This window comes from Saccostrea echinata, unplaced genomic scaffold (assembly GCF_033153115.1).
Source record: "Saccostrea echinata isolate AGI-Se365-2 ecotype Australia unplaced genomic scaffold, CSIRO_AGI_Sech_v1 ptg000006l, whole genome shotgun sequence".
NCBI classification, from domain to species: Eukaryota; Metazoa; Mollusca; class Bivalvia; order Ostreida; family Ostreidae; genus Saccostrea; species Saccostrea echinata.
The window spans coordinates 13216431-13227023 of record NW_026889755.1 but is presented as its reverse complement, the minus strand read 5'-3'; the positions used below and the strand labels follow the sequence as shown (position 1 = coordinate 13227023).

General features: G+C 31.5%; 1 long non-coding RNA gene across 1 annotated transcript; it reads left to right on the top strand.

Moving 5' to 3' along the window:
* Positions 1 to 1811: 1811 nt before the first annotated feature.
* On the top strand, positions 1812 to 2861 carry LOC133180538 (uncharacterized). The gene is made up of 3 exons (XR_009720355.1): positions 1812 to 1915; positions 2235 to 2394; positions 2579 to 2861. It is a non-coding gene; the product is annotated as an uncharacterized LOC133180538 (long non-coding RNA).
* Positions 2862 to 10593: the final 7732 nt, after the last annotated feature.

The following is a 10593-nucleotide window of genomic DNA, read 5'->3' as shown; positions in this document are numbered from 1 at the left end:
AGTATTAAAGCATCATGCTTTCTAGTCATCAAACTATACACACACGTAGTACGGTGTTCGTTCGTCTGTATAAATGTTTGCAAACAACTTTTTTTAAAATTATAACTCATCTTAGTTTTAATCCAAAATGTGTAAGACGTGGCCAAAAGCCAGAAAATATACATATACTGAATGGTGTTGCAAAAGTACCTGAAAAAAAAAAAACCGCTACTTTTCATACAGATTTGTGTGAATATTTTTTTATGATATACGTATAGGGCCTAGCTCTGATAGAGGTCTATCCCTAGGGGCCAAATGCAGTATACAAGATATTGGCCATTAAAAAAAATACTGCTAACAATCTCTGGAGTAACATCTCTTAAACAACCAGAATCAATTTCGTATTTTAAAGATGAATGATCTCTCAAGTTTCATCCATTCAGAAAACTTTCATAGATTATAGGCATTTTATTCCTGCTGTTCAATCCAATTCATTTGCAATGAATAAAATATTTTTTAATCTAAAACTTTCATAAATGTTTGAAATAATTGTAATCTGAAAGACTCCTTCAGTTAATATATAGAAGTAATTGTTAACATTTTACTTTTTGAGAGTTTTTGTTGTTGTTGTTACAATAATCTCACGAACATGATATAGGCTAACCGTGGGACAGTAACTTTTTTACACGTAAAGGCATGGGACAAATATTTTTTTTTCAATACGAAAGCCATGGGACATATACTTTTTTTAATGAGATTTTTTTTGTACCGGTCCCATCATTCTGATAAATTGCCTGATCCCTTAGCTTAGAGATTTACATTGAAAAAGAAAATGTTTCGGGGAAAGAAAGATAACTAACTTGTCAGTGAGAATTGTTGCTCTCCAGTAATAAAGGTGAAAATAATGCCATTTAGACAACTGTTATAACAACTTGAACTTGTAGAAAGTTTTTTCTCCATAAAAAATGATTTCCCCGTTAAGCATTGTATATATCTACCCATTTTAACAGTAATTGACTGATGTATGTATAGTACCCAGTAGTCATGGTAGTATTGCTGTGTAAGACTGTCAATTGACGGTGAGATTTTTTACGTCTTTGAAATATCTGGTAACCTTGGTAACACAAACTGATAAATGTCAGAATGTTCACTTACAGTGATAGAAAATATTATGTATTTAATAGAGTACAGACTTGCCTTTTATAATGCAAACCTGCCTACTCTACCGAGGTTTTATGAATGTAATGTTTCTAAAATGTAAAAAATTATTTTGTTTGCCCATTTGAGATTATTTAAACTCGTCTTAAACTGTTAAATGCACCCCTTGCCAGTGGAAAGCTGTAAATGTAGTCATATGTTTGGCACTTTTGACCATTGAGCAGTGACTGAGTGAGTAATCCTGCTTATGCCAGCATCTAATATTAGTGACAGACAGGGCATATAAATAATTTAATTAAATGCTCTAAGTAGAGGGAATGGGACTCATTGTCATGGAGTGGGACTTGGACCTGCACCATAAGGATAAGAACTACTTATTCATGTAACATAGCTACTCTATAATATCAAAAAGGTCTATAACCTGTGCTCCAAGCACAGTTAAGACTAAAATTTGTCTTTTTTATGCGAAATGAAATGAAATTATGTGCTAAATGAATGAGTATGTGAAAGCTGTTGTTATAATATTAATATAACTTTTATAAATCTTAAGCTATAGGCATTCTGTATGCCCTGTTCACCCATCTTTGATCAGCTCTTTTGAAGCTACAAAGATCATATTGATGTTTTTGAAAGAACATTTTAATGACAGATTTTTTTTTAACCCTCAGGTAGTGTTGTAGAGTAGATTGTTTATGTACAAGGCATTCCTTGATGAATTCATGGTGACTTCTACAAACAGAAAACTATACCTTATGGATTACTGTCCACACCTGTTCTTGTAAGTGACCTAAACTTGGTAAAGGAAACTGGATTAAAAAATTCTTGTTACTAATAGTTTTATTAAAGTTGTGAGTAAGTATTGTTAGGATTAATATATATAAATGATTCAGTGTAAGATATTTCACGAAAACTCAATTATAAACTTATCATTTTGACCGCACAAACAGTTAAATTACTGTTATCATACTGCATGAGCTTGCCACAGGATCTATTCTTTTTTGATACATCTAATGAAAAGTTTAAATCAGAAAATTGAATGTAAAGTTTTACAAATCGTAATTGCAATGTACGTAGACTCTACATTCTATTTCTCTTAGAGATGATGGTGGATTTAAAAGTCATTGGGTTGTTGTTCAGTTTAGCACAGGTGTTAAGGCAACATATTGAAAGAAGCACAGAAACTTTCACAGGCAGGAAGTGCATATGGGATGTAGGTCAAAAGGAATCTAGACCTAAAGAACTTGGTGGATAATGGAGGTGAAATAATAGTTGCTTTGATTATATAAATATTAAGGAGTATTGTTTGAGTATTTTACTTTGTCATACGACTCGTACCAACTTAGTCATATTTTTTTTATTTTGTGCAATTGCTATTTAAAAATATTTTGCTAAATAGTAATATTAAATGCAAGTTGATAAAATTGAGAGATTTTTTTTTCAGATGGACTATTAGCTGAGACTAGCCCTTCTGCTACTGCGGATCAAATTTATTTAACACATAATTTACTAATTTAATCCTTCCTTTGATGCTTTATATCAGTTAATTTTATGAATGGACTTGCTGTTTGTGCAGCAGGTAGGATCGGAGTCCTAGAGCTTAAATGTTCATACAAATGCTGTATAATAGAAATTGCACATTAAACCATATTTGTAATGAAAATTAAATACCATTTAATTTGGTATAATTTGTACAAGTTCTACTTTTGTAATCTCAAACATTTACACGGAAAGAAAAAATAAAAATTTTACACAAATAGATATACAGTTCAGATTAAATTAATTTCTGAATGAAGAGGGCACCAAAATAAGAAGAAATGCTGTAACTTTTACCATGTGGTCTCCAACTGATCTTGAGGACAAGGGAATTTAACAACAAAGTCTGAATGATTTTAGTCTCGGAGGATGGCTGTTTCTACTCAAGTTAGTTGCTCAGAAATCTTTTGATTTGTATTTTTTTCTGGAAAACCTGTGCTATATGAAGAGAATTTTGAAAGATGCAGTATTTAAAAAAAATAGGGTTAAGCAGTTGTTTCAGGAATCACTGTCTGAGTTTTATGGGTATGCCAGAGCATTAATAATAGTTGGAAATGTGGGATAATTTGCAAAACAGCCTAATACGGAATTCTTGAATGTATGCAGAAAAATCAACGAATATAGTAAAGTATCTTATACAAAGTGGAATAAAAAATTTATTACAATTTCAACAACAAAATACTGTTTAAATTTATAACAGACTACATTCGGTAATGACCAATATTTGCCCCCAAAATCAAAATTTGACAGAGAAATACATAACAATAATGTTCTAAAACAGGGGGATGTCTGCAGACTTCAAAGCACTGAATATTTTCATGAACCATGATGTCATAATTTACATATGACGTCAGAAAAAGACGCAAGTTCGAAATTTCCATGATTTACTCAGAAAAAGGTTTATATTACATCAATATTTTGAGTAAAAGTCACCAAGCACAGGTCTGCTTCAACTCAATATTTGATATAATGGGTAGGATAATAATGTCAATGAAATATGTCAATAACGTCCTGGAGCAGGCCTGCGCTCTATAAATTTTAAATATTGAACAAATTTTGTCCATTTTTTTCTCTTTCTGAAAAATTACATAAAATCCGAATAGTTTGTGACGTCATAGAAATACAAATTGCCAATTAGCTACTTTGAAACTATAATAGTTTTTGTAAGTTTAGAATCTCAAACAATATATACTATTCAGCACATTTAAAGAAATTTTCAAAATATGACTTTTGTGTGGGACAAAAAAATGCATTTACTGCATATAGTTCTTTAATAGAAATGAAATTTTTTCACTGAAATATTAGAAGGTTGCAAAACTTGAGGTTTTCCTTCCCTTCATTAAAAAAAAACAACAAAATTCTAATAATAAGAAAACGAGACTAAAGGAACCATCCTAGTACACTTTAGAAAATATCCACCCTAAATCATGTTCCACTCATGAATTAGATTTCATATATATCCAAGCCAAAAAAAAAAAAAAACAAAAAAAACCAAAAAAAAACAAAAAAAAAAAACTTAAAAACATAGGTAATCAGAGATTACAGAGCTCATCTCAACAAATGTTGTCTTTCAGTAAGGCAAGCTCCCCCATTAAACTAATAATCTAGAAGTGCACATCCCAGGATGCAACATTCATGCAATTTTGATCCGATAGGGCTTGCAGTTACTTGAGAATGAACTTATCCAAAACTTTAAAGTAAGTCACTCATCCAAAAAATCCATACATTAATCAGGGATGCATAGAAAATGCTTACAGTGTGTTTCAATGTACCAGTCAAGGTTATGACGCGAGGAACCCATGTTTATACAGATATAGATACACATTGCCTTCAATAGTGTTATATAAAAAATAACATTTGCAAATGTAAATATTTGGGAATGAACTTATCCAAAACTTTAAACAAGTCACTCATCCAAAAATTGTAATTCAAATCCAGCATCTGAAGCAAGTTTAAGACTGTTCATCCCTTGATGCATCATCCATGCAAGTTTGGTTCAGATAGGCCTTATAGTTTCTTGGTAATTGACCTACACCAAAAACTTTAACCTGATCACTCATCTGATGTATCATCCATGCAAGTTTGGACAAGGAAAGGCAGATAGTTACTCTAGAATGAACGTGCTCCAAAAACTTTAACCTGGTCCCTCATCTGGAAAATGTAGGTCAGATCCAGCATCCAAAGCAAGTCCAGTAGTGTGTATCATAAGATGTATCAACAATGCAAGTTTGGTCAACATAGGACTTATAGTTACTTTAGAAATGAACCAGCTCCAAAAACTTTAACCTGGTCATTCACCTGGAAAATGTAGGTCATATCCAGCATCCGAAGCAAGCCTGGTAGTGTGCATCCTTAGATGTATTATCCATACAAATTTGGTCAACATAAGGCTAATAGTTACTTTAGAATGAACCTGTTCAAAAACTTTAAACCTGGTCACTCATCTGGAAAATGTAGGTCAGATCCAGCATCCAAAACAAGCCTGGTAATGTGAATCCTTAGATATATCATCTATGCAAGTGTAGTCAACATGGGACTTGTAGTTACTTGGAAATGAGACCTGCTCAAAAACCATAACCTGCTCTAAAACATTAGCCTAGTCATTCCTTTTTTTGCAGCATCTGAAACCTTGACTGGTACAATGAAACACACTATAAGCATTTTCTATGCATCCCTGATTAATGTATGGCTTAGAAGTACTTGATAAGAAAACTGCACCAAAAACTTTAACCTGGGATGCCAACGGTATCACATAAGCTCTCCAAACTTCGTTGAGGCGAGCTAAAAATTCATTTGACATGAATTTCTTCACATTCTCATTTTAAATTCTACATCACTATAGAAAGGCAAGAGAAGGTTCTCTGTTTCTTTTTTTCTCATACCTCCTATATTTATCAGTTTATGTTCTGATCTTGCTACTTCTTAGTGTACAACTCCTACCCCTTCCAAGACACTTTTTTTTACGAGATTTCAAAAAACATTGGAATGTAAATGATAATTTTTAATTTTTCCATAACATTGTCTCAGGAAATTTTAAATTCTCATGCCTGTGGTATGTCAGATGTTAACATTGCTTGTTCATGTACAACTCTACTCCTTTCCAAGAAATTTTTGAACAGAGAATAACACAAAATATATTGAAATATAGATAACTCTCCAGAAATTTATAGATTTTCAAAAGCTTATTGTCTCTCAAAAAATTTCTGAGGGAAAAAGGTGGGACTTAACAAGTATTTCACTGGTACTGAATTTTTACCCCTTTTTAAAATAACTTTCATAAGCTGCTGCCATTTCTATTTTAATCTGTTTCTTTTTTTTAAATGATTCAAAATGACTACTGCTTAATGTTGGATTTTCAGTTTATTCAATATAGTTTAACACTATTTGATTGGATAAAAAAATACATTTACATGTATATCGTATAACCTGTGTTGCCTATATCACAATGACTTGCATCAAAAAAACTTATCAATCTGATTGACGATACATTTAAAATACATTTATCAACAATTAAAAGGCATTTTTGAAATAAAAATTGTCTTATATTTAACACTTAATGATAGAAAATTTAATAATATCGAATGAATTTAATAGCTACCCAAGTTATATTGTATAACCTGGGTTGGGACTGTTTACACTTTTCTATAAACCGTTTCAAGGTTTATAAAGCGTAAACTGTCCCAACCCAGGTTATAAAGTATAACTTGGGCAGCTATTAAATTCATTCCTTAAATACATAAATATGTGACATAATAAAACCATATTCTCTCTCTCCCTATATATAATAGTTGAGTGTAACATTGAAAATTTTCACCCCAAGAAAACCATTGTCAACAGAGGTGCAAATTACAAGCTATATATATTATATTATACTGAATGTTTTATAAGTACATATATGTTCAGTGAACCTTGCGTGCATAAATTCTGCGCAGTCACTATTTTTTGGAATATCACCTGTCGTCAAGCAATATTGACTGTTGCTACGCTGGAGGGCGTGGCTTCATCATTCAGCGGGTAATAGTGTTTTTTAACAAATGTTTCTTGATGAATCAGATTCAACTAATTTACATGAAAGCATAATATAAATATATAACTGACATAATTTACCCTAAGTATATCAACATTGCATAAAAATATCTACATGAGTTACAGAAAGAGTTGTTCCCCTTTACACACATCAGAACCTTTTAAAACTATAGATGAATATATGTACCTATATGACAAGTCCTTGTATAGGTCATGGGTATCAATTTGATAATGACAATACATGCATCCTTAAAGCTTAATGCTTATTGAGTAGAATATAATAATTGCAAAGTTAATGATTTGGATAAAAAAAAAAACACATAGTTTAAGTAACATATTGTAACCTTCATTTGTCATAATTAGAGATAGTTTATAAATACTGTAAATCACAAATTCACATCATCATCAAATATTCAAATATATATAAACTGAAAGAGTTACATCACTGTGTAAGATAATTACTTAGTGCAGCTTATTCATGCATAACTCAGTTGAAAAAGAAATAGACAGCTGTACTAGATTCGGCAAAGGTACAATAATGTTTGAGGTTAAAGTTACAATTTTGCAGAAATGGTACATGATGAGCTACAGTCTAGTTCCCAAGCCAATTGGGACACAGAAAATTTTACTCTCCATAGCTGTTTACAAGAGAAGTCCTCAAGTCACTTTTACATCCAAATTAACTCTTCCAAAGTCTTTCAAGTTGGGATACTAAATTTTAGGCTCCTCTTTGCAGCTGTTCAACCATTCCATGCTTTTATGACAAAGTCCTGCATGTTGAAGTACTGAATATGATTAGATGTGTCATGCTGAGATTGATTTCTGCAACGACTCTTCCTCTGAGAATACAATAAACAGGAAAAGCAGTAGGTACATCAAATTAATACTACACAATAACAAGATGGAAAATTTTTACCAACCAAAGATGATGCTGGAAAATTGAAAAAGGAAGTTGCAATTGAAGCACCCTCAAGTGTATATGTTAATGGGCAATTATCAATAATCATTAAATGATAACCTTTTAAAATAAGTTTTAAGATTTAGGTAAACCATTCATGCACTTCCTTTGATAACATAATCTAATTCAGTGCGAATTAGCTAGGATAATAAGTACATGCATGTATTTTTTCAAAAAAAGCTAACAGTTTTCAAAAAAACAAAACAGAGGCCCATGGGCCACATTGCTCACCTGAGCATTTTATTTAGGCAGGAAAAACAGAAAGATCAGTACTGAAAAGCTTGAAATTGTGAAAAGTTTAGGACAAACAACGAACAAATTTTGATCAGAAAAGCTCAGTTAAGCCTTTGGCTCAATGAGCTAAAAAAAACTAGGGGTGCTGTGGGCACTAAGCTTGTTTAATAGGTCAAAGTCAGCTGACGTGTTCCTAAAATAACTGTTTTGTCTCTTTGTATTAATATATATATAATATATACAAAACAATCTTAATAAGTATCATCATCGTGTGATTTAGAAACTGTTTTCAAATTGTCTTTTAAAAGAAATATGCTAAAATTAAAGATATTGACAATTATATTAATATCCAATAGTTATTGTCATCTTCTGGTATCTTGCGCAAATGTCTGGTAAGGTACCTCAACTTTTTGTAAGCAAATTTGTTAAAGTGGCATTACTTTAATTAAAAATTCTTAAGGAAAATTAGACATTATTGAGGAACATGTTGTCTGACCTTAAAAGTCATTGGGATCTTTTGTTTTTTGTTTGTTTGCAGGGTTTGACATTAAGGCACATCCGACTGACCCAGTCTAGTAAATGAGTGGTCCGGTCGTGTGAAATATACAAAAGTAAATTTTCAAGTTTGGTCAGGGCTAGTGATTTTATGGTCAGGGCTAGTAAAAATTATTTGAAGTAGCCCGACTGGTCTCGTACTCGTAAAAGTTAATGTCAAACCCTGAAAGTTTGTTTGTTGTTTTATGCCCCTCTCAAGAATTTTTCACTTAATATATGGAGATGCCACCACTTGCCAATGGAGAGCTGCAAATTTTAACCTATACTCGGCACTCAGGGCCATTGAGCAGAGAGGGATCTTTTTCGTGCCAGCACCTACTGTGACACGGGACCTCGGTTTATACTGTTTCATCCGAAGGACCGATCTCCGTGTCCCACAGTGGGATTCGAACCTGCAACGTAAGGATCAACTCCTTACTCTGTGACTCTAGAGCAGACGCTCTTACCACTGTGCCACGCGGGTGACTTTTGATATATTTACAGACCTACTTACCCTTTTTGTTTCAGAGGTTTATTAATCTAAATCCTCATTTTGATGAGGCATAACTATATGTATTTTCCTATTTTGATGTCTTGTGATGATTTTGTTTAATTTAAATAAGACTATATATTATATTTCATATAATAAAAGAAGAAAAGTTAAATTTAACGTAGAACTTACGTTGTATGACATCATAGTTAAATGAACGAATGCAAGACTGTCTCAGCTAATGAAAATACACAACTGTGATAAATGAATGACATGCAACTATTTTGAAATCTTCAGTCGACTATTTTAAAAATAGCAAAATATCTTGATGATATATCGTCTGAGTCTCTGTTTGTAATATCTACTATGAAATGAAATGTATTCATTTTCAAAATTATTTCTTAATTATTCATTTGAATTTTTAGTGGTTTAATTGTGTATGATAATAACAATTAAATGGCTAAAAATATTAATTTTTAGAATTATAGAAATTTCATTTTTTGATAAATATTGTTATTGTAAATATGAAAGTAACACCAAAACATCCATTTATTCATGAAATCCTGTGTTTAAGTACAAAAAGATCAACATGACTAGTTTTGATAAAAAAAAAAACCCATCTCTCTCATTAGTTTGTGGGGAAAGGTATATATTTTAATCATTTTTCGTAATCATTTGGGTATGCTCTTCATCATATTAAGGATTGAAAACACTGTCACAAAGACTTTTGGTAAATATTTACAAATTTAGAGTTTTAGATGGACTAAAAAATCCTTTTAAAAATTTTGAACACATTTGCATATATTTAAGAGGGCTGGGTGGTTGTGGCCATTTTCAGACTATATTGATCTCCTTTAGAAGAAGAGCTACATATAAAGATATACAAAAATGATCAAATTTTAAAACTAAAATGTATGGAATTTTTGTTTGCCAAATGATAGTTGACAGCTTAAGATATCATATCTAAAAAATTAAGTTATATCTGATGGTTAATTTGTTGACCCCCCAGCCTCCTTAATGAAATGTGGATTTAATCTTTTATGTCAATTGAAGAAAAGGAATTTAATTTTTAATAATATTTCTAACTATTCTTCAGTAAAAGAAGTCTATCAACAAAGGTGTTTGAAGTATTTTTGTGATTTTCTTTATTCTCCTTATGACCATGTGCCCCTAAAAATGGCTAAAATTTATAGTTGCAGTGTATAATAATCATTCTAAATTGCACCAGCTGCATTAAATTTAATATCAAGGAAACATGCCATGTATTTTTAACTGATAAATAAGCAAGTGCTAATTACTCATTTTGAAAATCATGTGACAAAGGCTTCACCGACACAAGTTCTACCTTAAGTCAGTTATTGACAAAAATTACATGTTCTATAAAACATCCAAATCCTAAAATCCTGTGTCTTAAAGTTATAACTGATGTCTTAAAGACCTATTTGGTCAATACCTTTCCTATTACAACTAATTCAATATGTTGGTGGTATTAATAGCATATTTTTTTATAATTCATATTGTTTCAGTGTATGATATATTTGCATCTTCTTCATCTTCCCATTTTTCGACCGAGTGCATAATAATGTAGTTAAGTAAAAATAAAAAGGGAAGTATTAAAAGAGGAGGGATAGGCAGGTCTTTGTGTAGAATTATAATATCAGAAATATTTGAACATTTTTTT